This window comes from Moschus berezovskii, chromosome 6 (assembly GCF_049115385.1).
Source record: "Moschus berezovskii isolate FMDL1 chromosome 6, NW_MosBer_1.0, whole genome shotgun sequence".
NCBI lineage: Eukaryota > Metazoa > Chordata > Mammalia > Artiodactyla > Moschidae > Moschus > Moschus berezovskii.
In genome coordinates this window covers 20,052,740-20,080,483 of record NC_142465.1, presented here as the reverse complement: position 1 = coordinate 20,080,483, position 27,744 = coordinate 20,052,740, and the positions used below count along the sequence as shown (strand labels likewise).

Here is a 27,744-nt window from a genome sequence, read left to right as displayed (position 1 = left end):
CTTCTCTAACATGGAGATAATAGCATCTGTTTTATAGAATTTAATGAAATAATCTAGATAAAGAATTCAGTCATGAGTTATATGTAATGCATACTCTTCCCATTTCTATAATCTACTGTAATTTGACACAGAGAATTTATACTATGTTAGATTTAAATATTCTATATGGGCAAAAAGGTTCATCTTTGTGACATTTTAAAACATGTGTGAGGAACATGTATTTCACTTCCGCCAAAATAAATGGAACAAAATATTCTATTATTTGACATATAAAAATATGACTACTAACGATATGGGGGCAAGTGTGTAAGTGTGTGTTTGGGGGGGTGCGGAGAGAACCAAATTTTCTATAATTTAATTAGAAAAATACTTCAATTGGCCAAGCACAGGCTCTGTGGTGTTAAAAACTCTTCATTCTGAAGGGATGGAAAGTGAAAAGTGGAAAATTATTTTAATATGTTGAAGCATTGTCATTGTATTGATATGGCATTGTAGTGATACAGTGTATAGTACTCCTTACCTTTCCAGTTAGTGGATGATTCAAATCTTGAATATAAGTGTGGAGTACATGTCAATTTATACTGTATACCATTCCACAAAGGAATCTGGAATGAGAGCATCCAATCTGCACACCAAGGGATAAGGTGACCCCTCCTTAGGAAACACACCCTCTTCTTTCCTAGAAATACACAGAATAAAGCTATAAGAGTAGGATCCCAAAGCTGTTGTTTTCCTTTCTTTCTCAATACCTTTATCCCCTGTCAGCTGACATTAACAAGGCACAGACCCATTAAACACATGCAGTTCTTTGCAGGTCAGTTATATCTCAATAAAGCTGTTCAAAAATAAATATATAAATAAATAAGGCACAGACACTCAAATAGGACAATTACAAAAGAAGATATTTTTATTTATACCTTACAGCTATAGATATGTTTCCATACATCACTGAAGGAGTGCTCGTTAGGAGCAGGGGCTTAATCCCAGAACCATTTCTGCTGCCCAGGTTAGCTCTATAACCCTGGGCAGGTTGCCTACAATTCCTAAGCCATTGTTTCCTTATCTGTGTTAAGGTAGATGATACTTGTTTATTCTACATATGATTGTTATACTTTATATGTGAACATATTCTGAAATGATATGCATATTTAATATAGTGCCTGGTGTCTTAGAACCTTCCCTGCTGGCAGAGATGATAAAGCGTCTGCCTACAATGCAGGAGATCCAGGTTCAATCCCTGGGTCGGGAATATCTCCTGGAGAAGTAAATGGCAACCCACTCCTGTATTCTTGCCTGGAAAATCCCATAAATGATCAACAAATAATAATTATTAGAATTTTATTGTGATAATATGTTTCACCTTCTACTGTTCTCAATGTTTAGTAATAAGGCAACAGGCTTTGAGTCAAGGGATGAAGGAATGGCAGCATAAGGTTCTCCATTTTCTTCAGATGAAAACGTGCACTAATACTCCAAGAACACTGCTGAAACAGAAAATACCCAGAGAATCATTGGCAACAATGGAGCCCACATTCAGAGTAGTGAAGAGGCAGATACTACAATATATTACCTATCTAGATGAGCATTAAATAGGTGGTATCCCTCTAATATAGAATATATGGTAGTTTCAAAGTGAAAGGTCCTCGTTAGAATTTTTTTTAATTTTTTTTTATTGGAGGGTAATTATTTTACAGTATTATATTGGTTGTTTTTGCCATACGATGACATGAATCTGCCCCAGGTATACATGAGTTCCCCTTCCTGAACCCCCCTCCCATCTCCCTCCTCCCCTTATCCTCCCTCTGGGTCATCCCCGCATACTAGCCCCAAGCATCCTGTAACATGCATCGACCCTGAACTGGTGATTTGTTTCACATATGATAATATACATGTTTCAATGCCATTCTCCAAATCATCCCACCCTCACCCTCTCCCACAGAGTCCCAAAGACTGTTCTATACACCTGTGTCTCTTTTGCTGTCTTGTATACAGGGTTAAGGTTACTCTCTTTCTAAATTCCATGTATATGCCTTAGTACACTGTATTGATGTGTTTCTTTCTGGCTTACTTCACTCTATATAATAGGCTCCAGTTTCATCCACCTCATTAGAACTGATTCAAATGCATTCTTTTTAATGGCTGAGTAATACTCCATTGTGTATATGTACCAAAGCTTTCTTATCCATTCGTCTGCAGATGGACATCTAGGTTGCTTCCATGTCCTGGCTATTATAAACAGTGCTGCAATGAACATTGGAGTACACGTGTCTCTTTCAATTCTGGTTTCCTCGGTGTGTATGCCCAGGAGTGCGATTGCTGGATCATATGGCAGTTCTATTTCCAGTTTTTTGAGGAATCTCCACACTGTTCTCCAGAGTGGCTGTACTAGTTTGCATTCCCACTAACAGTGTAGGAGGGTTCCCTTCTCTCCACACCCTCTCCATCATTTATTGCATGTAGACTTTTTGATAGCAGCCATTCTGACTGGTGTGAAATGGTATCTCATTGTGGTTTTGATTTGCATTTCTCTGATTATAAGGAAGTTGAGCATTTTTTCATGTGTTGGTTAGCCATCTTTATGTCTTCTTTGGAGAAATGTCTATTTATGACAAAAACCCTTCAGAAAATGGGAATAGAAGGGACATACCTCAACATAATAAAAGCTATATATAACAGACCCACAGCAAACATTATCCTCAATGGTGAAAAACTGAAAGCATTTCCCCTAAAGTCAGGAACAAGACAAAGGTGCCCACTCTCACCACTACTATTCAACGTAGTTCTGGAAGTTTTGGATACAGCAATCAGAGCAGAAAAAGACATAAAAGGAATACAAATTGGAAAAGAAGAAGTAAAACTTTCACTGTTCACTGATGACATGATCCTCTACACAGAAAACCCTAAAGACTCTACCAGAAAACTACTAGAGCTAATCAATGAATACAGTAAAGTTGTAGGATATAAAATCAACACACAGAAATCACTTGCATTCCTATACACTAATAATGAGAAAATAGAAAGAGAAATTAAGGAAACTATTCCATTCACTGTTGCAATGAAAAGAATTAAATACTTAGGAATATATCTACCTAAGGAAACAAAAGACTTGTACATAGAAAACCTCGTTAGAATTTAAAAATGTGTATTACATTTACATAGCTTGCTTCTATTATGGAAAGAAGAAAAGGTTTTTGCCATCAAACAGAGTATATAGTTATTATTACAGGAGAGTGTGCTAGGTCACTTCAGTTGTGTCTGACTCTTTGAGACCCTTTTTACTTCAGGTTCCTCTGTCCATGGAATTCTCCAAGCGAGAATACTGGAGTGGGTTGCCATGACCTCCATCAGGGGATTTTCCAACCCTGGAATCAAACCCACATCTCTTATGTCTCTTGCATTAGCAGATAGGTTCTTTGTAACTAGCGCCACCTGGGAAACCCCAATTACTGATTTATGTGTAGATTATTACTCTCATTAGTGAGTGTACTAAGAAATAGAGTATACAGTTATTGATTTAGGTATACATAATTACTATTACAATCATTAAATTTATTAACATATTTAAATTATACAGAGACAGAAAATAAGTTGTAAAATCCCTCCACAATCAGGTGTAAGCTCCGTTAAACAAATGCAAGTTTAATACCCTTCCATTGACCTTGCAAGACTCCAAGCTATTGATGAAGTTATATGCATCCAGTACTTTAATGTTCTCATTGGCATAGGATCATCACATAATTTTCTTTGGTATTTGGTGCAAGACACTACAGATCTGAGAGAATGGACTCAGCGCTACCTAAAATGTGCCACAGTCAGGACCCAAATCATCAAAAACAGGTGCAATATTTGCAACAGGTTTGAAAGTACTGGGCTAGTGCATTTCTTATTCTTCTTAAAGTATGATGAAAGTGTGCTTGGTGTAATGTTCAAACCAAGACATCTGGAGACACTACTTTGTTGCCTGAGCTTGAGTTCAGGTTATACAACTTAATGGCTGTGTTGCTTTGAACAAGTTACTTTATCTCTATGTGCCCCAGATTTATCATATGTGCAATGGATATGTGTTCAACAGTTATAAGAATTAAAAGATTTAATAAACATGATCTTTAGAATCTTGTGTCTGGCATAAGAGATTATACTGCATAGAAGTATTTGTAGTGATGATGATGATGTTCATGCCTAGTCAGTCTCACTCATGAGTCAGTTGACTTCAATGTTTTAGGAACCTAGAACAATCAGATATTTCTTAGTTATGACTATAAAATATTAATTATTTGGTATATCGATCATAATAAAGGAAAACTTTAAAGCTGATCCTTATATGTAATAACATCAAACAAACCAGTCAATACTAAAGGAAATAAACCCTGAGTATTCATTGGAATGACTGATGCTGAAGCTCTAGTACTTTGGCCACCTGATGTGAAGAGCCAAGGGATGACAGAGAATGAATTGGTTGGATGGCATTACCGAATTTATGGAGATGAATTTGAGCAAGCTCCAGGAGTTGGTGATGGACAGGGAAGCCTGGCATGTTGCCGTCCATGGGGTCACAAAGAGTCAGATATGACTGAGTAACTGAACTGAACTTATTTGTGCTGATAGAATTAAAAACAAATTTATTTGCATATGTTTTCTGGGGAAGAGGGGAAGGAAACGTGAGGGAAGTTGAAGATGGAGAGAACATGTGTATACCTATGGCTGATTTATGTTGTTCTTTGGTAGAAAACAACAAAATTCTGTAAACCAATTATCCTTCTATTAAAAAATAAATAAATTAAGAGAAAAAAGAAAGCACCAGCTATGAAAGAGGCCCTCACCAAACATGACCATGCTGGAGCCTTAATCTTGGACTTCCCAGTCATAAGAACTGTGAGCAATATATGTTTATTATCTACAAGCTACCATGATAAGCTTACCAGCAAGCCTGGTAAGGCTGTTGTGTTTGTTAAAGCAATCCAACCAAGCTAGGACAGAACTCTTCCAAGAATGGATTATGCAATGGCTCAATACTGGTATGGACACTCAGCTTCTTTTCATTCCCAGCACACTGGAAAAACAAAACAAAACAAATTTATTTGCCATATGTTTTCTGAAACTTCCCAAAGGTATTTTTTTTAATTTAAATAGAATATTTTAGACTGATATAATGTTAAAGCTGTGGCTTAAATAATGTTATTTCAGGTTAAATGACAATGACAATAATAACAGTTTAAAACTTTAAATGTATTTGACATTTAATATTATTTTATTTACTTCACTCTGACTACATAATGCAATGAAACACATAATATTTGACACTAATGTGAAATATTTATGTAGTCTTAAAATGTTCATTAACTTACTAAAATAGTAAAATTAGGAGTAATTTACATTCAAGCAAATAGCAGTGGCAAAGAGAGAGCTGCAAAAAGAATCTCATAGAATACAATGACTAATTTTTCTTGAATTTTTCTCATAACTGTGCTCTAAAAGGCCATTTATTCTGATGTTTCTGCTGATTACTTTCTGCCCATTTTCCATCTTTCTCTCTTCACTGCACAAGAAAATGTATAGGTGATAGCTCTCAGCATTTCACACTGGTGGGAGAGATTAGCAGGAGTGGTGACTTTGACAGATCAGATATATTAAACCTTTGCTGGCGGGATCTACTGCAGAAAAGCTGGTCTGTCAGTGTAACCAAGATCCTTTACTTGTTTCCCCAAAAAAGGCAACATTCTTCAGAATACGATAAAGAAACTGAACCTAATTGCCTGTACATCAAATTATTGTTTTGCAATATCCTTGGAGAGCTTTGTAACATTAGCCAACTATTGACCTATATCATTTTATAAAGAGAAAATACAAATTTTATGTATCATTTCAAAATGGGAGTTATCATGGACATAAAAATTGATTTTAAAATACTACTTCTTGGACACAGAAGTTGCTTGTTGGTCAGAAGATTTAGGTTCTATTGCACTCTTACAACCAAAGCTATTGACATGTTTGTGTTTTTATATGCTACAGCAAATTTTTAAGATTGTCAAGAGTTGAAAAATGATATTTTTCCAAATGCATGACTCTTTCAGAGATATTGATATTCTTTTAACTGATCTGTGAGTAAGTCTGGAAAAGAAATTGGTTTCCCTTAAATTCCATTTTTAATGGTTAAGGCAGCTACCCAGGGCTTCTCACAGTTCCAAGGTTTTAAACATTAGCTATATATCTGCTGATAGAATTTTGTACTTCAGTTAACTGTGTTTAAGCCAGCATGAGAGTAGGATAAAGGACCAATAGGGATAGTGGAAAAGCATATTTGACAAGAGTATTTAAATGGTAGAATATTTATTATAAAATCTGTCTCCATTTATCATAGTTCTGAGAGTCCTTGATTGTCATCATTCTGCCATTTTGTATCTTTCTATCTCTAAAAGAAATTCCAATTCTAAGCCTCCATTCAAGAAAAATAATATTTTGTACCTAGCCTTTAGTAACCTTAGTGTATTTTTCTGCACTAATCTTGTCCATATACTAAGTTATTTGAGAGTGATTCTTGTGAATGATTTACATATTAAAATGTTATTTCTGTGCATACTCTGTATTTACATATTTCCTTAAATCTATGCTAAATATATTTGACATTATGGGATGTTATATGGGACATACTGTATGGGGTTTATATTTTTTTCTCCTTAATTTTAGGTTTGGAAAAGTTTTACTGATAAATTCTGAAATATGATTTTTGGAATAAAATCTCTCTAAAGGTCATTCAGAATAAAGTTGCTACATGCAGAAGATAAATTTTGAGAACCAAGGTAATAAGACTCAGTCGAATTCAAAATTTAAAGACTAATGATAGATTTGATAAATGTAACTAAGGGCCCAATATCTGGACACCTAAATGTCATAGTCACTACATCAGCAAGGGTATAGGTGATACGCTAATCACTGACATGTCCTAAACACTTTTTAGTATAATTGAATATTTGATCATTAACGATACTTCATAAAAAGCTTTCTCCTATGTCAGCCATGGAGAGACACTTAAGGACAAAGACTCAAGTTTGAGATATGTTTTATCCAAAAGAGCGGTTCAGGTTCTGACCCAAATTACATTTTATCTGGTTCACTCAAAAGGGAAAAAAAAAATGAAATGTCTACCAATTTGACGGTATATTCAGAGCTTTAACCTAACATTGAGTTGGCTGCGATTCAGATTTTACCAAAAACACTTATTAAGTAAAGAATTATCCACAAGGCTAAATTGTTCAAGCTATAGGCCATGTGGCATTGCGTTACATTCCTAGAGTTGTTATAAACTGTCAGTGATTTTGAATGCAAATTGTTATATGGCACAAATTACAATGTGACTTGTAGGATATTGTGAATGTTTTTATGGTTTATTTCTCAGAGAAAGAGAGAGACATAATGTTTGGAATTCATCTAGAGAGTGATTTCATATTATAAGCTGCTAAATCTTGGCCCAACCTATTTTGTGGGACCATAAATTTTGCTCAAATTTAGAGAATTTATTAATAGGATTTGCTACCCAAAATTGTTGTTCAATTGCTAAGTCGTTTCCAACTCTTTGCAACCCTCGCCCAGAGTTTGTTCAAATTTGTGTCATTGAGTTGGTGTGCTATCTAACCATCTCAACCTCCACATCCCTTTTCCCTTTACTTCAATCTTTCCCAGCATCAGGGAAAGATTGACTTTTTCATTGAGACACCTCTTCATATCAGGTTGGAGCCTCAACTTCAGCATCAGTCCTTCTTATGAATATTCAGGGTTGATTTTCTTTAGGATTTACTGGTTTGATCTTCTTACAGTCCACGTGATTCTCAAAAGTCTTCTCCAGCACTGCAATTTGAAAGCATAGATTCTTCAGCGCTCATCCTTCTTTATGATCCAACTCTCACATTCATACATGACTACTGGAAAAACCACTGTTGTATTTACATTTATCAAATCTATCATTAGGCTTTATATTTTGAATTCATCTGAGGCTTATTATTTTGGTTCTCAAAACCTATCTTCTGCTTGTAGTAATTTTATTTTGAATAGCCTTTTAAAAAATTTTATTCCAAAATAATAGTCCCCAATGTGTCAAGAAGCCTGATACTTTTAGAAAGAGCATAGTTACAAATCTAAGGAGAAAAAAATGTAAATCCCATACAACATGTCCCATCTAACATCCCATCATGTCAAATATATATAGCATATGTTGCTCTTTGTGACCCTATGGGCTGTAGCCTGCCAGGGTCCTCTGTCCACAGGATTCTCCAGCCAAGAATACTGGAGTGGGTTGCCATTTCCCACTCCAGAGGATTTTCCAGACTCAGGAATTGAACCCAAGTCTGTTGCTTTGCAGGCAGATTCTTTACCTTCTGAGCTATAAGGAAGTCAACTATAAGTTAGGTTAAACAGTAAACTCTTGCAAAGCATATTTTCATGAAGGCTACATGAATAATCCAGAGTTTCACAACCAAACAGTTAACTAAAAAAAAAAAAAAAAAAAGTGGCTTTATTGGCAAATCCTTCAGTAAAGGGAACAGATTCATATTTGTGTGAAGTATGGGCAACTTTTTCTTTCACACCTGACTTCATATTTGCCTCTCCACTCAAGGCATACATACAAAGCAATTTCCAGCCCTGGTTTACCATGTCCTACAACAATTCCCTTAAGTGAAGTGAAAGTTTCTCAGTCGTGTGTCTCTTTGCGACCCTCCCATGGACTATAGCCTACCAGGCTCCACTGTCCTAGAAATTCTCCAGACCAGAATACTGGACTGGGAATGGGTAGCCATTCTCTTCTCCAGGGGATCTTCCCTAACCCATTGACTGAACCCAGGTCTCCCGCATTGAAGGTGGATTCTTTACCATCTGAACCACCAGGAAGACCAAGAATACTGGAGTGGGTAGCCTATCCATTCTCCAGCAGATCTTCCTGACCCAGGAATTGAACTGGGGTCTCCTGCATTGTAGGCAGATTCTTTACCAGCTGAGCTAACAAGGAAGCTGCCTAAATGAACTTTCTTCCTCCCATACCACCACACACTATTACACTAGCACAATCACATTGATTCCTTGAGCATTTGGGGCTAATTTCTTTTTTAAATTTATTTATTTTAATTGGAGGCTAATTACTTTACCAGAGAAGGCAATGGCAAGCCACTCCAGTACTATTGGCTAGAAAATCCCATGGATGCAGGAGCCTGGTAGGCTGCAGTCCGTGGGGTCGCTAAGGGTCGGACATGACTGAGCGACTTCGCTTTCAATTTTCACTTTCCACTTTCACACATTGAAGAAGGAGATGGCAACCCACTCCAGTGTTCTTGCCTGGAGAATCCCAGGGACAGGGGAGCCTGGTGGGCTTCCGTCTATGGGGTCACACAGAGTCAGACATGACTGAAGTGACTTAGCAGCAGCAGCAGCAGCAATTACTTTACATTATTATATTGGTTTTGCCATACATTACCAACTACTGCAAGACAACTATGTGAACTAAAATGGCTTTATCCATTCATCTCCACTTAAATTTATAAATATTACTGCTCATTGGATTCTGTGTGGATTCTGACCTTCCTATTCCCTGTGGTTCATTTCCTAACACTAAAATGTCACCCTTATTCTCTTCTATTCTCCTTTAAAAATTCAGAATAAGGCTTTGACTTCATTCCTTGGTATAGGAAGCTGGAAAACTGACAGAGCTGCAAAAGTGTTGATGTGACTTTATATTGTTTATATATTTATATGTCTATATTTATATTATATATGTATGCACACACACACAGAAGCTGAAAAAAAATATAGGTTTCTTTTGCTCCTTTAAAATATTGCTGGATCCAAGCCTTTGGGTTTGAAATGGAGGACTTTCAGTAGGGAATTTTAATAGACCTGTAAGGTTAAAGCCTTTCCAGGTGGCTCAGTGATAAAGAATCTCTGCTAATATAGAAGACGTTGATCTGATCCTTGGGTCAGGAAGATCCCCTAGAGAGGGAAATGGCAAACCACTCCAGTATTCTTACCTGAAAAAATCCCTGAAGGGCTACAGTCCATGAGGTCACAAAGAGTCGGACATGACTTAGCAACTAAACAACAAAGAGGATTTGTACCTAAATCCTCTTAATTTAGGTACAAGAAATCATACAATTTAATAAAATTCTGCATTTTCCCCATATTTAGATACTAATTATGTAATAGATCATGAAGCTTTGAAATATGAAGGAAAAAATAGTTTTTGTGTCCCTCATGATTTCTATAAATACATTTGATTGAAATACAGTATCTAGTAAGCGTAATATTTTGGAAAAAAAATTACTATTCTCTAATGTAAACCTTTTTGCAATAACCTTAATAACTTCCAAAACTAGAGAGATCTGACAATTGTTTTGATGGACAAAAATATGGGATTTTCTGAAGTCATTTCAGCAGAAGATTTGACCTCAACCTTCTATCACATTATTTTACAAAGTCATAAATAGTTTCTTGGCAAAAGCCAATCAATTTTCTCCCTTTTTCCAGTTGTATTTGCAATCTTTCTAATACCCTTTTCTTCATTATCTTACCTGAAGCTTTACTTTTTTTTTTAACTTTGTTTTTCTTTTCTTTTTATTATCAGTTTGTGATGTACTCAGTTCCTTGCAATATTCTCTAAACATTAAATATTTGTGAACTCATTTTCCTAAAAAAATTAATAATTATTCATTGTCTGTTTTGTGTTAAATACTTAGGCAATCCATCAACTACTCTCCCGGACTTCAGATCAGTTCAGTTCAGTCGCTCAGTCGTGTCCAACTCTTTGTGACCCCATGAATCGCAGCACACGAGGCCTCCCTGTCCATCAACAACTCCTGGAGTTTACCCAAACTCATGTGCATCCAGTCGGTGATGCCATCCAGCCATCTCATCCTCTGTCGTCCCCTTCTCCTGCCCCCAAACCCTCCCAGCATCAGTGTCTTTTCCAATGAGTCAACTAGTCACATGAGGTGGCCAAAGTATTGGAGTTTCAGACTTAGGTTTGTTTATATTTATGGCTCACGAATCATATGTTCTGATCCATCAGTCTGTCTCCAATTAGATAAAGTAGATTTGAAATGAGAAAATTAAGATCATAGAATATTTTATCAAAATTCTTTAAAATGACTTCTATTTTAATAAAGCCAAGGAGTTCATTCAGTGAATGTATGAGCTTTGACTATATAATTATGTAATTTTCTCAAGAAGTATAGTGATTAATAATAAAAATTCTGGGATGTGAATGGGCTGCATAATATTTGCAGCAACTTCTAAGTTTTGTTTGTTTGTTCTTCAGAAATAAATGAGAAAGTTCTTGTAAGTTGTGTGATATAGTAAGCACTCTTTAAAGCCTAGGTCTAATAATGATCATCACAATTGCCTTTATAAGTGTTATCAAGAAATCCATCTCTGTTCCCCTCTGGACTATACATACTCTAAGGTGACAATAAAATTATCGATATTATATACTATCTATAAATATCTCATTCACATAATAGAATTATAAAAATAATTAATTTTACAGTCAAACATTTTTTAATCAAAAAATGTGCACAAATACCCACATTTAAAGTCAGGATAAATGTTTAAACACAAAATATTTTTGTTTTGTTCAATTTATATAAACTATAATTAAGTCTGAATTTGGCAATAAGGAGTTCATGATCTGAGCCACGGTCAGCTCCTGGTCTTATTTTTGTGAACTGTATAGAGCTTCTCCATCTTTGGCTGCAAAGAATATAATCAATCTGATTTCAGTGTTGACCATCTGGTGATGTCCATGTGTAGAGTCTTCTCTTGTCTTGTTGGAAGAGGGTGTTTGCTATGACCAGTGCGTTCTCTTGGCAAAACTCTTTTAGCCTTTGCCCGCTTCATTTCGTGCTCCAAGGCCAAATTTGCCTGTTACTCCAGGTGTTTCTTGACTTCCTACTTTTGCATTCCAGTCCCCAATAATGAAAAGGATGTCTTTTTTGGGTGTTAGTTCTAAAAGGTCTTGTAGGTCTTCATAAAACCGTTCAACTTCGGCTTCTTCAGTGTTACTGGTTGGGGCATAGACTTGGATTACTGTAATATTGAACAGTTTGCCTTGGAAACGAACAGAAATCATTCTGTCGTTTTTAAGATTGCATCCAAGTACTGCATTTCGGACTCTTTTGTTGACCATGATGGCTACTCCATTTCTTCTAAGGGATTCCTGCCCACAGTAGTAGATATAATGGTCATCTGAGTTAAATTCACCCATTGCAGTCCATTTTAGTTCACTGATTCCTAGAATGTCTACGTTCACTCTTACCATCTTCTACTTGACCACTTCCAATTTGCCTTGATTCATGGACCTAACATTCCAGGTTCCTATGCAATATTGCTCTTTACAGCATCCGACCTTGCTTCTATCACCAGTCACATCCACAGCTGGGTATTGGTTTTGCTTTTGCTCCATCCCTTTATTCCTTCTATAGTTATTTCTCCACTGAGCTCCAGTAGCATACTGGGCACCTACCGACCTGGGGAATTCCTCATTCAGTATCCTATTATTTTGCCTTTTGATACTGTTCATGGGGCTCTCAAGGCAAGTATACTGAAGTGGTTTGCCATTCCTTTCTCCAGTGGACCACATTCGGCTGTGATCGACTAGTTTTCTGTGATTATGATTTCAGTGTGTTTACCCTCTGATGCCCCCTCGCAATACGTACTGTCTTATTTGGGTTTCTCTTACCTTGGTGGTGGGATATCTCTTCACAGCTGCTCCAGCAAAGCGCAGCCACTGCACCTTACCTTGGACAAAGGGTATCTCCTCAGGGCCGCCCCTACCGACCTTGAATGTGGAGTAGTTCCTCTCAGCCCTCCTGTGCCCGCGCCACCACCGCCTATTGGACATGGGGTAGCTCTTCTCAGCCACGCTTCTGTGTGTGGTCGGTTGCCCCGGAGCCTGGCGTCTCTCGCGTCTGCATGGCTGGAGCCGGCGTCTCTCGCATCTGCAAAAACAAGACCAGGAGCTGACTGTGGCAAAGATCATGAAGTCCTTATTGCCAAATTCAGACTTAAATTGAAGAAAGTAGGGAAAACCACTGACCATTCAGATATGACCTAAATAAAATCCCTTATGATTATACAGTGGAAGTGAGAGATAGATTTAAGGGACTAGATCTGATAGATAGAGTGCCTGATGAACTCTGGACAGAGCTTCGTGACATTCTACAGGAGACAGGGACCAAGACCATCCCCATGGAAAAGAAATGCAAAAAAGCAAAATGGCTGTGGAGGCCTTACAAACAGCTGTGAAAAGAAGAGAAGCGAAAAGCAAAGGAGAAAAGGAAAGATATAAGCATCTGAATGCAGAGTTCCAAAGAATAGCAAGGAGAGATAAAAAAGCCTTCCTCGGCGATCAATGCAAAAAAATAGAGGAAAACAACAGAATAGGAAAAACAAGAGATCTCTTCAAGAAAATTAGAGATTCCAAGGGAACATTTCATGCAAAGATGGGCTCGATAAAGGACAGAAATGGTATGGGCCTAACAGAAGCAGAAGATATTAAGAAGAGGTGGCAAGAATACACAGAAGAACTGTACAATAAAGATCTTCATGACCAAGATAGTCACGATAATGTGATCACTGACCTAGAGCCAGACATCTTGGAATGTGAAGTCAAGAGGGCCTTAGAAAGCATCACTACGAACAAAGCTAGTGGAGGTGATAGAATTCCAGTTGAGCTATTTCAAATCTTGAAAGATGATGCTGTGAAAGTGCTGCACTCAATATGCCAGCAAATTTGGAAAACTCAGCAGTGGCTACAGGACTGGAAGAGGTCAGTCTTCATTCCAATCCCAAAGAAAGGCAATGCCAAAGAATGCTCAAACTACCGCACAATTGCACTCATCTCACACGCTGGTAAAGTCATGCTCAAAATTCTCCAAGCTAGGCTTCAGCAATATGTGAACCGTGAAATTCCAGATGTTCAAGCAGGTTTTAGAAAAGGCAGAGGCACCAGAGATCAAAATGCCAACATCCGCTGGATCATGGAGAAAGCAAGAGAGTTCCAGAAAAACATCTATTTCTGCTTCATTGACTATGCCAAAGCCTTTGACTCTGTGGATCACAATAAACTGTGGAACATTTTGAAAGAGATGGGAATCCCAGACCACCTGACCTGCCTCTTGAGAAACCTGTATGCAGGTCAGGAAGCAACAGTTAGAACTGGACATGGAACAACAGACTGGTTCCAAATAGGAAAAGGAGTCCGTCAAGGCTGTATATTGTCACCTTGCTTATTTAACTTCTATGCAGAGTACATCATGAGGAACGCTGGGCTGGAAGAAGCACGAGCTGGAATCAAGATTGCTGGGAGAAATATCAATAACCTCAGATATGCAGATGAAAACAACCTTATGGCAGAAAGTGAAGAGGAACTCAAAAGCCTCTTGATGAAAGTGAAAGAGGAGAGTGAAAAGGTTGGCTTGAAGCTCAACATTCAGAAAACAAAGATCATGGCATCTGGTCCCATCATGTCATGGGAAATAGATGGAAAAACAGTGGAAACAGTGTCAGACTTTATTTTTTTGGGCTCCGAAATCACTGCGGATGCTGATTGCAGCCATGAAATTAAAAGACACTTACTCCTTGGAAGGAAAGTTATGACTAACCTAGATATTATATTAAAAAACAGAGACATTACTTTGCCAACAAAGGTCCATCTAGTCAAGGTTATGGTTTTTCCAGTGTTCATGTATGGATGTGTGAGTTGGATTGTAAAGAAAGCTGAGTGCCGAAGAATTGATGATTTTGAACTGTGGTGTTGGAGAAGACTCTTGAGAGTCCCTTGTACTGCAAGGAGATCCAACCAGTCCATTCTAAAGGACATCAGTCCTGGGTGTTCATTGGAAGGACTGATGCTAAAGGTGAAGCTCCAATACTTTGGCCACCTCATGCGACGAGCTAACTAACTGGAAAAGAATCTGATGCTAGGAAGGGTTGGGGGTAGGAGTAGAAGGGGACGACCGAGAATGAGGTGGCTGGATGGCACCACCGACTTGATGGACATGAGTTTGAGTGAACTCCGGGATTTGGTAATGGACAGGAGGCCTTGCATGCTGTGATTCATGGGGTCACAAAGAGTCGGACATGACTGAGCGACTGAACTGAACTGAACTGATAATAATTAAATACGTTACATAAAGGTGTGTGGGCGTGCTCAATTAAGCTGGACTATGTTTGAGACCCTATGGACTGTAGCCCACCAGGCTGTGCTATACATGGGATTATCCAAGCAAGAATACTGGAGTGGATTGACATTTCCTCCTCCAAGGGATCTTCTGGACCCAGGGACTACATCTGCTGCATTGGCAGGAGGATTCTTTACCACTGAGACACCTTACATCTGCAAAACTCTATTTCCAAATGAGGTCACACTCATGGGTACCAGAGGTAGCATTTTCATATATCTTTTTGGGAGACACAATTTAACTGTAACACTGAACATCTTGTTTTCTCCCAGTCCATCACAGCCTTTTCCTGGAAGCACTATCTTATCTATACATCAAGCAGTCTGCCAACAATACCCATAATTTTTGTTCTTCCTATTCTGTGGGATCCAGTTTAGTAATCTTTTGTTGTTGTTGTTCAGTCACTGAGTCATGCCTGATTCTTTGCAGCCCCATAAACTGCAGCACGCCAGGCTTCCCTGTCCTCTACTCTCCCGGTGTGCTGTGTGCTGAGTCACTCGGTCATGTCCGACTCTTTGACCCCATGAACTGTGGCCTGCCGGCTCCTTTGTCCATAAAATTCTCCAGGCAAGAATACTGGAGTGGGTTGCCATGCCCTCTTCCAGGGGATCTTCCCAACTCAGGGATAGAACCTAGGTCCTGCATTGCAGGCGGATTCTTTACTGTCTGGATTCTTTACTCCAACAAGCCCCTTGGAGTTTGCTCAAATTCACATCCATTGTGTCAGTAATGCTATCTAACCATCTCATCTTCAGCCACCCCTTTCTCCTGGCCTCAATCTTTCCCAGCATCAGGGTCTTTTCCAATGAGTTGGCTCTTCCTATCAGGTGACCAAAGTACTGGAGCTTTAGCATTAGTCCTTCTTATGAATATTCAGGGTTGATTTCCTTTAGGATTGACTGGTTTGGTATTCTTGCAGTCCACGGGACTCTCAAGAGTCTTCTCCAGCACCACAATTCAAAAGCATCAATTCTTTGGTGATCAGCCTTCTTTTTGGCCCCACTCTCACATCCATACTTAACTAATGAAAATACCATAGCTTTGACTCTGTGGACCTTTGTCAACAAAGTGATGTCTTTGCTTTTTAATATGTTGTCTAGATTTTTCATAACTTTCCTGCCAAAGAGCAAGTGTCTTTTAATTTAATAGTTGCAGTCACTGTCCGCAGTGATTTTGGAACCAAGAAAATATAATCCATCATTGTTTCCACTTTTTCTGCTTCTATTTGCCATGAAGTGATGGGACTGGATGCCATTATCATAGTTTTTGTTGAGTTTTAAGCCAGCTTTTTAACTTTCCTCTTTCACCCACGTCATTTGTAACCTCCCTGCCCCCAAATCTGGCAAAATACCTTCTTTTCTTTTGCACATATGTGACTGTAGAGTTCTGAAGGCAATTTTGAAACTTTTAAGACAGCTACCACTACCCAAATAGCGTCAATCTTCAACTGGATAATCACTGCCATTTGTCAATAATTCTTGATGTTATAGCTGACCCCTCTTCTGGTCTCTACTTGGTCATTTATTTATTTATTTTCTCTCTCTTTCTCTTTTTTTTTTTTTATTGGAGGCTAATTACTTTACAATATTATATTGGTTGGTTTTGCCATACACTGACATGAATCCACCCTGGGTGTACATGTGTTCCCCTTCTTGAAACCCCCTCCCACCTCCCTCCTTTCCTTATCCTCCCTCTGGGTCATCCCAGTGCACCAGCCCCGAGCATCCTGTATTAAGCGCTGAACCTGGACTGGTGATTCATTTCACATATGCTAATATACACGTTTCAATGCCATTCTCCCAAATCATCCCGCCCTCACCCTCTCCCACAGAGTCCCAAAGACTGTTCTATACATCTGTGTCTGTTTTGCTGTCTCGTATATAGGGTTATCATTACTATCTTTCTAAATTCCATATATATGCGTTAGTATACTGTATTGGTGTTTTTCTTTCTGGCTTACTTCACTCTGTATAATAGGCTCCAGTTTCATACTTAGTCATTTAAAAACCTTCAGCATTTTCTCTAAACCATTTACCATTTCAAGATAAGCTTAATTCATGATTAAATCAAATGCTGATTTGTAAAGAAAAATTTGAACCTCGGAAGGTAAATTCATCCATCCCCACAAACAATTTATCCAGAAAAGCTATAGCATATTTATTTCAACCCCAGAATAATACCTGTTTTTCTCTTCTAATAAGATATGCTTCCCACTGGTTTTACAGCTGTTCTCTGGTGGTTCAAACAGTAAAGAGTCCACCTACAATGTAGGAGACACTGATTCAATTGCTAAGTTGTGAAGATCCCCTAGAGAAGGCAATGACAACTCACTCCAGTATTCTTGTCTGAAGAATTCTCTAGACAGGCTACAGTCCATGGAGTAGCAAAGAATTGGATACAACTTACCAGCTAACACTTTCACTTTTTTCACTTTTGATTAGCAATTTCAATTTAGTTAATATTTTCTGTCTTAGTGCATTATCAACCTCTGTCTCTTGTGGATTTTTTTCCCTTAGCATAAATATTTGTGTCAGTTCAGTTCAGTTCAGTTCAGTTGCTCAGTTGTGTCCGACTCTTTGTGACCCCATGAATCACAGCACTCTAGGTCTCCCTGTCCATCACCAACTCCTGGAGTTCACTCAGACTCACATCCATCGAGTCGGTGATGCCATCCAGCCATCTCATTCTCTGTCATCCCCTTTTCCTCCCACCCCTAATCCCTCCCAGCATCAGAGTCTTTTCCAGTGAGTCAACTCTTCACATGAGGTAGCCAAAGTATTGGAGTTTCAGCTTTAGCATAAGTCCTTCCAATGAACACCCAGGATTGATCTCCTTTAGAATGGACTGGTTGGATTTCCTTGCCGTCCAAGGGACTCTCAAGAGTCTTCTCCAGCACCACAGTTCAAAAGCATCAATTCTTCGGCGATCAGCTTTCTTCACAGTCCAGCTCTCACATCCATACATGAACACTGGAAAAACCATAGCCTTGAATAGACTTACATATCCCTAAATACAAAAAAAAAAAAAATATCTTTCCTATGAGAGCCTGGGCTTCTCTAGTGGCTCATTTGGTAAAGAATTTGCCAGCAATGCAAGAGACCCAGGTTCAGGCCCTGGATTGAGAAGATCCCCTTGAGAAGAGAATGACAACCCACTCCAGTATTCTTGCCTGGAGAATTCCATGGATAGAGATATCTGACAGGCTACAGTCTATGGGGTCACAAAGAGTCAGACAAAAGCAAATAACACCTTTACTTTTCGTGGGATCCTAATTTTCCACTCTACAATTCTGTTTCATTTTCTTTCCTTGTTGTTTTTGTTTATTTGCTCAGTCATGTCCAGCTCTTTGCGGCCCCATGGACTGCAACATGCCAGGCTTCCCTGTCCTTCACTATTTCCCAGAATTTGCTCAAACTCATGTCTATTGATTCAATGATGCCATCCAATCGTCTCTTCCTCTGTCTTTCGTCTTATTCTTTATTAACTAATGTAATAGATTGCCTGCTTCAAAAGTTTGTAAATTCATTAATCCTTTCACAGTTTTGCCAGGATGATTTTTCTAAAACTCAAATATTAGGATATCATTCCTTGGCTACTAATATTTCAGTTATTTATGAACTCACCATTGTCTACTGGTAACAAACTCTAAACTTAGATCGTTATCAAGATCTTAAATGTTATGGAGCTTGTCTACCACTCCAAACTCATGCTCCTTCACCTCTTAAAATATGCTACATGTGTATGTATTTATATGCCCTCAACCTTATTATCGCCTCTCCCCACTTACCCCCCTCTCCGCAGAGGCATCATGCTGTACTTATCTCTTTATGTGTAGTTATTACCATAATATCTAGTGTGCCATGGAGATGAATAAATGTAGAATGAGTGATAATTGAGGAAAAGAAGTCTGATGTCCATGTCATTCAGCGGCCTTTCCAAATTTACCCCAATTAAAGCACCTGAAGTGACTGCGCTCTCTTCTAGATTTCAGACTTTCTGATAGAGTGAAGTAATTCTTTCTTGCTAGCTTTGAAGCATAAACATTCTGTCAGGGTCCAGTGTCACCATGACTCTCATCCATTTCTTTTCCTCCCCACAATTTTCAAATAGATTACTCATCCATCACTGCTGCTAGGGTGGGGACATAAAGTAACAGATATCTTTGCCTAGTTTCAGTTTCACCAACTGAAACTCAAGATGCATCTTGCCATAGATCTCGTTATAAATTCTTATGTGTTGCAGTACAACTAGAACGCAGTCACATTATGGGTTAAATTTGCTTTGTAGGGAAAGGGAGCATTTGGCCTATAAAATGAACAATCATTTATTACACTGAATTCAGCTTCAAATAGCTATTACTTCTGCTGATTAAATTAGGGAAATGTCAGTTTGGGAAATGTAGCTTGAATTAATAAGCAGTTCTCCCCATCTGGTTCAAAGCGAGACAGCCCTATAACAAGTACACTTGTAGCACCTATTGAGCAGTCAGCCATTTAGGTACATAGTCAGAAAAACCAGAAAAGACACCGTGATTAAGATTATAGATCTTCAACATGAACTAAATTTATTTTTCCTCAAAAAAGTGACTAATGGTTGTTTTAAAACATCTACAGTTAAGGAAATTTTGTTACAACTCTAAAAAATGAGATTTTTTTTGACAACTCATATATTGTCTAAATCAATAAAAAGTAGTTAATATGTGCCTAGCATTTTATAAAGGAGGCTCTTGGGTTTGAAATTATTCTTATGAGAATAGGATTAACTTGCTACATTTTGCTGAACAAGTACAATATTGTAAACACTGTGTTTGTGAGGGGAATAATGAAAAGCAAGAATCTATTTTTCTGTACAGTTTTTCGATTGATGCATATGATTTCCTGGTCTGAGAATTTGTCTAATGCTAAGTAAAATCTATTCTTAGAAGCACCAGGTTTATTTCTCACAATAGTCAATTTAGCTCAAGGTCTTGATTCTTAAAATTAATATAGCTGTGTGGAAATTAACAAATTATTTGTTTTACCTTTTTCTCTCTTCTCATACTTTATTAAAATTTTTCCTTAAATATTTGTAAAAGAAATTAAAAAAAAAACTTTTGAATTTCATTGATCAGTTTCTTGAAAGTTTCCTCCTTGAAATGCTTTCTTGTTTGAGACAGTTAAAACTGCTGTTAACTACCATTAATGTGCAGGTGTGGTTAGTATGATCGTTACTAAGCAAAACTGTTTCTCTCTCTCTCTCTCTGTCTCTAAGTTTCTTTTTCTCCTGCCCTCCCTGTGCCCTCTTCCTCCTCCATTCCTCCTTCCTGTTCCTCACAACTTCTATTATACTAACTTAGTCAAGTTCCAACCAGGTTAAATCTAACCTTCGTGACCAAATGGGAAACTGAAGGAGTAGGTGGAAATTGCACTTTGCTGACTGGTTTCATAATCAATTCATGAACATAATTTAGACAGGTCCCTTGGTGTGACATCGTGGTCTTACTGCATTTTCACAAAAAATTACTCTCATAAATCTATTATTTTATAACAACTCTAATCTGTTCAAATGTCCCACACCACCTCTGTCTCCTACCATTAAGCTGTCTCCTCATTTTCCATTAATGCTGAAACAAAAACTCTCAGAAGAGAACTTGCACACCGTTTCAATCTACCATCCATACCTCTCAGGCTATAGATCACATTCCTTCCCACCTAATTTAGAACATAATTCCAGCAATTTGTCATTTGCAAACTGGTATTTCTAGCTATGAATGCTCTGCTGAGTTTCAAAAGCTTATATTCAAATATTAGGCATTCTGTCTTCAGGTCTGACATTTCATTTTATTTTTTTGCCTATGAACAATGTTCTTTGCTTCTTGTTATTACCTTTTCACTTAGAGTTTTGGCCAAAATCTAGAAAAGTCAAGTATTCTTCACTGTTTCCTTTTCTTCAACAGCCTTCCACATTAATTTTAGTTCTATCTATGAAATTACTGTAATTATTTTGCAACTTCTCTATTCTTACTTCAAGTGGATTTTTAATACTTGAACTTATATCTGGGATCCTACAATGGTTCCACAACCCGTCTCTTTGCCTCCATTCTAGATCCAAAGTGCATCTTGCACATCACTGTAAACAGCTATCAATCTAACAACAAAATATGAACAGGCACATTTCTTGACTATAAAATGTTTTATACTAATTCAATATACTATGACATAAGATAAATTTATGAAACAGTTCTCCCATTCTGGGGTCTTTCTTAAAATTAAAAAGTTTTATGCTCCTGTTTTATTGCAAGTTAGGAATAAAAAGAATAACTTTTAAAGGCTTGTTTTAATGATCAAATGATATGATACATCTAAAAATCTTAAGTGTCCAGAATGCACAAGAATTCTATAAATGCTAATTTGCATTATTATTATTAATCTTTTATCATTGGATTTTTTAGTTTCTTATATCATTGCATATTATTCTTGTTGTTATTGTTTCTAGTATTTAGTACAGTTGATAGAACACAGTATTTCTTACATAAAATTGGTTGTCCCAATGAATAAACTTCGAGTTATTCTTCATTAATATTTGCATTAACTAATTTTGAGAAATAAAGTGACCTAACGGAAACAGATAACCATGATGGTGTGATCACTCACCTAGAGCCAGACATCTTAGAATGTGAAGTGGGGCTTGAAAGACATCACTATGAACAAAGCTAGTGGAGGTGATGGAATCCCAGTTGAGCTATTTCAAATCCTAAAAGATAATGCTGTGAAAGTGCTGCACTCAATATGCCAGAAAATTTGGAAAACTCAGCAGTGGCCACAGTACTAGAAAGGGCAGTTTTCATCCCAATCCTAAAGAAAGGCAATGCCAAAGAATGCTCAAACTACCCCACAACTGAACTCATCTCACATGCTAGCAAAGTAATGCTCAAAATTCTGCAAGCTAGACTTCAACAGTACATAACCATGAACTTCCAGATGTTTAAACTGGATTTAGAAAAGGCAGAGGAACCAAAGATCAAATTGTCAACATCCGTTGGATCATGGAAAAAGCAAGAGAGTTCCAGAAAAACATCTACTTCTGCTTTATTGACTATGGCAAAGCCTTTGACTATGTGGATCACAACTGTGGAAAATTCTTCAAGAGTTGGGAATACCAGACCACCTCACCTGCCTCCTGAGAAATCTGTATGCAGATTAAGAAGCAACAGATAGAACTAGACATGGAACAACAGACTGGTTCAAAATCGGGAAAGGAGCACATCAAGTCTGCATATTTTCACTCTGTTAATTTAACTTATATGCAGAGTATATCATGAGAAATGCCAGGCTGGATGAAGCACAAGCTGGAATTAAGATTTCCAGGAGAAATATCAATAACCTCAGATATGCAGATGACACCACCTTTATGGCAGAAAGCGAAGAACTAAAGTGCCTCTTGATGAAAGTGAAAGAGGAGAGTGAAAAAGTTGGCTTAAAACTCACCATTCAGAAAACTAAGATCATGTCATCCGGTCCCATAACTTCGTGGCAAATAGATGGGAAACAGTGGAAATAGTGGCCAGATTTTATTTTTGGGGTTCCAAAACCACTGCATTTGTGACCAACCTAGACAATACATTAAAAAGCAGAGATATTACTTTGCCAGCAAAGGTCTGTGTAGTCAAAGCTATGGTTTTTCTAGTAGTCAGGTATGGATGTGAGAGTTGGATTATGAAGAAAGCTGAGCACTAAATAATTGATGCTTTTGAACTGTGGTGTCGGATAAGACTCTTTGAGAGTCCCTTGGATTGCAAGGAGATCCAACCAGTCTATCCTAAAGGAAATCAGTCCTGAATATTCATTGGAAGGACTGATGCTGAAGCTGAAACTTGTACACTTTGGCCAACTGTTGTGAAGATCTGAGTCATTTGAAAAGACCCTGATGAAAGATTGCAGGTGGGAGGAGAAAGGGACAACCAAGGATGAGATGGTAGATGGCATCACTGACTTCATGGACATGAGTTTGAGTAAGCCCCGGGAGTTGGTGATGAACAGGGAAGCCTGGCATGCTGCAGTCCATGGGGTTGCAAAGGGTCGGACACAACTGAGCGACTGAACTGATATGAACGGAAACAGTAAGGTGGCAGGCTACAGTTCATTGAGTCACAAAAATTGGATACGACTTATCAACTAAGCAACAATAACTGGAGACAGTATTGTAGAATTGAGTTCATTACAGAGCTTGTGATGAAGTGGAATCCTTTGCTCTCACTGTTTCTTACATGTTAACTGTTTCTATTCATAAGCTTAGTCCTGCTTTCTCTACTACAACTCTGCAGCCCAACTAGCAAACACACTTGTGGTCATCAAAGGAAAATATATTAGAATGAAAATGTCTAAAGTCTCTTCCCAGTCTTTGTACAAATTCACTGAATGATTGAACCTAAAAATATATATAAACCATTCTGGAAAAAGATTCTGAAACTTTGAAAAAAATAGCTATATACTGTTTATGAAGTCGCTCAGTCATGTCCGACTCTGCAACCCCATGGACTGTAACCCATCAGGCTCCTCCATCCATGGGATTTTCCAGGCAAGAATATTGGAGTTGGTTGCCATTTCCTTCTCCAGATACTATTTAGAGGACAACAGAAATTATGAAGGGTCTAAAATGGACATTTTATTCTGGGAAAATGAGGACTATAGTTTTATCTTTCAAATAGCAGTGCAAATAGCGAGCTCAACTTAGGTGTTTCTTCAAAGAGGAAAAAGAAAAATAAATAGTCTAATTAGCTTGATTTGTTGAGAGTCAAATATTGTAGGATTTATTTTTGATATATCCCTACCTATCAAAATTTCTTATAATTCTTCTTTCAGTGGTAGACTATTCCAGAAAGAGAACCTAGCTATGATAGACCAATTAGGAAAGCAAATAAATAAATAAATCTCAGATATGTAAGAAGTTATGTGCATATCATTTCATTTATTCCACTTATATGAATGATTAGAAAAAAAGATTATTTCAGTTTGTTCAAGCTAATATTTTCTCCACCAAAATCCCCTAAAACAGTGATATAAATCCCCTAAGAACACTCACTTCTTCCCAGAAAATAAATGGTTTTACCCTAATCCAGAGGTGGCTGGAGGTGCAGGTGGCTCATCTGACATGTCCACAGCGCTGGGTGCAATACCTCCGGCTCCTCCAGGAGTCCATCTGGCCGGGCGGGGCTTTGCCCAAGTGTCCTCGGCCTGTGAGGACCCCGGAGCAGAAGGCAGCGGCTGAGAAACAGGCTCTGCAGACCCTGATGGGCGTCCTGCCAGATGTCATCGTAGAAATCCTTAGGGAGAACAAATGCCGGCTGAGCTGGAGTCTGGTCTTGGAGTCGCTGCAGCAGCCCCTCATCAACAGGCATTTGATTTACTGCCTCTGGGACATCATCCTGGAATTGTTGGAGCTCAATGCCTCTGCTGAGGAGTCTGCCGTAACCAGCTCCACCGCCGACACCCCAGGAAGACGGGCATCTCCCCTTAGCCAGAGGCCATTGTCCCGTTTCTTCGAGGGTTAGGAAGGAAACACAATCCATCCAGGAGTACTCTTGAAAGCCAGAGCGCTGGTCTCTTGAGCATCCCCACAGCCCATGGAGGGAGACACTTCTTAGGGCTCTCCACGCTCCCTGGTGTTGCCCAGCACCCCGGCCTGCAGAGGACATGACTTCAGTTGCTGCCCTAGGAAGCTGCTTCCCTGAAGGCAGACTGCCAAAGCTCCGGGGGACCCACCCCACCCCTCCACCCTTTCCTGAGAGAGGGCTGCACTGCAGACTGTACCAGCCCCTCCCAAAGAGCAAGTGCATGCTGGCCTCTGTGGCCTTCCCTGTCTTCCTTCACCCACCCAGCACGGCAGGTCGTTTCAGCCGTGACGAGTGAAGAACTGGACCTGCACTAGCCTGGAACATTCCTGCTTCTCCTGTCACCCTCCCCACCCCTGCCCGTTCTTTCCCAGCTTCTACTCGCCTTTGCTCATGGCACCTGAAAGCAGATGTTAGGTCCTGGGCAGAGTAAAAATATGTGTCAACGTGGAAAAAGAAAAAAAAATTTAATTTTGAGTGACTGAAAGTCTATGGATAGGTCACATTTCTATTAAAGGCTCACTCCAAGGAGCATATATTTTATAAAACAATTCCATTTTGATGTCAACCACATATGTATTCAAATACATTTTATGATCACAGTATTTGTTTTATTTGTGCATTTATTTCTGGCTGTGCTGGGTCATTGTTGCTGTGTGGGCATTTTTTCCTCTAGTTGTGATAAGTGGGCAGCTACTCTCTAACTGCTGTGTGCAGGCTTCTCATGGCAGTAGCTTCTCTTTCTGCGGAGTAAGGCTCTAGGGCAAGCAGGCTTCAGTAGTTGCAGCAGGTGGGCTGAATTTTTGGGACTCCCGCACTCCGGAGCAGAGGCTAAATAGTTGCAGTGCATGGACTTATTTGCTCAGCATGAGGGATCTTCACCAGATCAGGGATCAAATCCGTTGCTCCTGCATTGGAAGGTGGATTCTTTACCGCTGAGTCACCAGAGAAGCCTGGTCACACTATTTTTTAAAACTTAAGAGTTTTGGTCATTCCTGAAAGTGGGTGTGTGTGTATTTCTTGTTACCATCAAATTACAGGAAGTATTTTTAATCTCTCCTGGGAAGTTGCCTGGCAACAACATTAGAGTCAGTTGCATTGCAGGGTGCAATATGTACCCATGTTTGGATTGCTATTTATCTTCATTATAACTAAGTAATTTAGGCTGTCAAGTCTCTTGTGACTATTGGATATCTGTTAACTATACATTTAATGCTTGACTACACTGTGCTTCCAAAAAAGAAAAAAAAAGCAGCTATAAATTTCTGTGTTGGGTTTAAACCTTATGGCAGATATAATGCTATGATATGTCTTCATCTTCTTGGAAAAACATTGTCTTTCTACCAAGTGTGTACTAAATGGACCTTACAGAGTAGTGAGGGGTGTAATTTATTCACAAATTCATACAGAATAAACAGTTTCATGACACTGTATCCAATTGCACCTGAGGGAATTGTTAAACCAAACAGCAAAATGACTAAACTTAAAAAAAAAAAAAAGCAATATCCGAGTCTAGGAACCTCCACTTTAAAATGGTATTAATCCTACTGAATCAGAATACAGTGCATTTTTAATAATTAAAAACTTTACACAAACTTTTTTTTCTCCCTCAAGAATACTAACTCTGCATGCTCAATATTCTCATAATATTTCACAGTAAATAAGAATAGTAAAATGTGATGAAATTATTTCCTCTTTACACCATTTAGTTATATCCTAAGAGCATTTATTATCTTAAACAGCATCTTCAATTATAATCTGGTATATAACACCCAAAATTATAATAATGAGAAAAGATGCTTTTTATATACCCTATAAACATGCTTTAATAAAGATATTAAATTCTATCACACGTTTTAAATCACAATATTAAATAAATTAGATCTAAATTTGTTCTCTATAACATTTTCTTTTACATAATAAAATTGATAGAAAATATGTGAAAATAAAACCTCTATTTTTAAGTGCTTGCATGTTGAACATATCATAAACAAAGAAAAAGATAATTTTATTTAAATAAATTAAGGCATCTTTAAAATTTTGTGTAGTAATGTAAGTTACTTTGGTTTTTACATCTAATAAAATAGTACTAAGTAATATTTATTTGCAAATCTTGAACACAAATGTCTATGGTCATCATTAAACTATAAAATGCTAAATGTCAAGGTGTGGTATATGGGAAAATAACATAAAAAGAGTAGAGATATAACTGATTGACTTTGCTGTATGCCTGAAACTAACAATGCTGAAAATCAATTGATTTATACTCCAACAAAAATGCTTTAAAAGTAAAAGTAAGTTATGGTAAATGAATTTGACAAAATGGTAACAGTTTATAAACCTTTAGTTGCTTTGAAATAAACTCATTAAATGTTACAAAACTATTTCAGCCTAGTGAAGCATGGGTAAGTTTTTCTAATTAAAAATATGATTTTAGGAGGCCAACATCACTCTGAACTAGACCAAAAAAAGAAAATTATAAACCAATATCACTGATGAACATAGATGCAAATATCCTTGACAAAATATTAGCAAACTGAATCAAACAATACATTAAGAGTATTGTACACCATAATCAAATGGTATTTTAACAGGGATGCAAGGATTTTAAAATATTTTAAAATAAATCTATGATATACCATAGTAACAAATGAATAAAAATCATGATGATCTCAATAGATGCAGAAAAATCTTTTGACAAAATTCAGCATCCATTTATGATAAAAGCTCTCCATAAAGAGGGTATAGAGGGAACATACTTCAACATAATAAAGGCCATATATGACATAATCACAGCTAACATCATCCTCATTGGTGAAAAACCAAACGCATTCCCTCTAAGATCAAGAACAAGACAAAAATGCTCAGTCTTCATGACTTTTATTCAACATATTTTGGAAATCCTAGCAGTAGCAGTCAGAAAAGAATAATAAAAGG

At 37.9% G+C, this 27,744-nt stretch overlaps 1 pseudogene; it reads left to right on the top strand.

The window, feature by feature from the left end:
• LOC129535597 (sorting nexin-19 pseudogene) overlaps positions 1 to 25,257 on the top strand; it is a 144,931-nt pseudogene extending 119,674 nt beyond the window's left edge.
• The last annotated feature ends 2,487 nt before the right edge of the window (positions 25,258 to 27,744 follow it).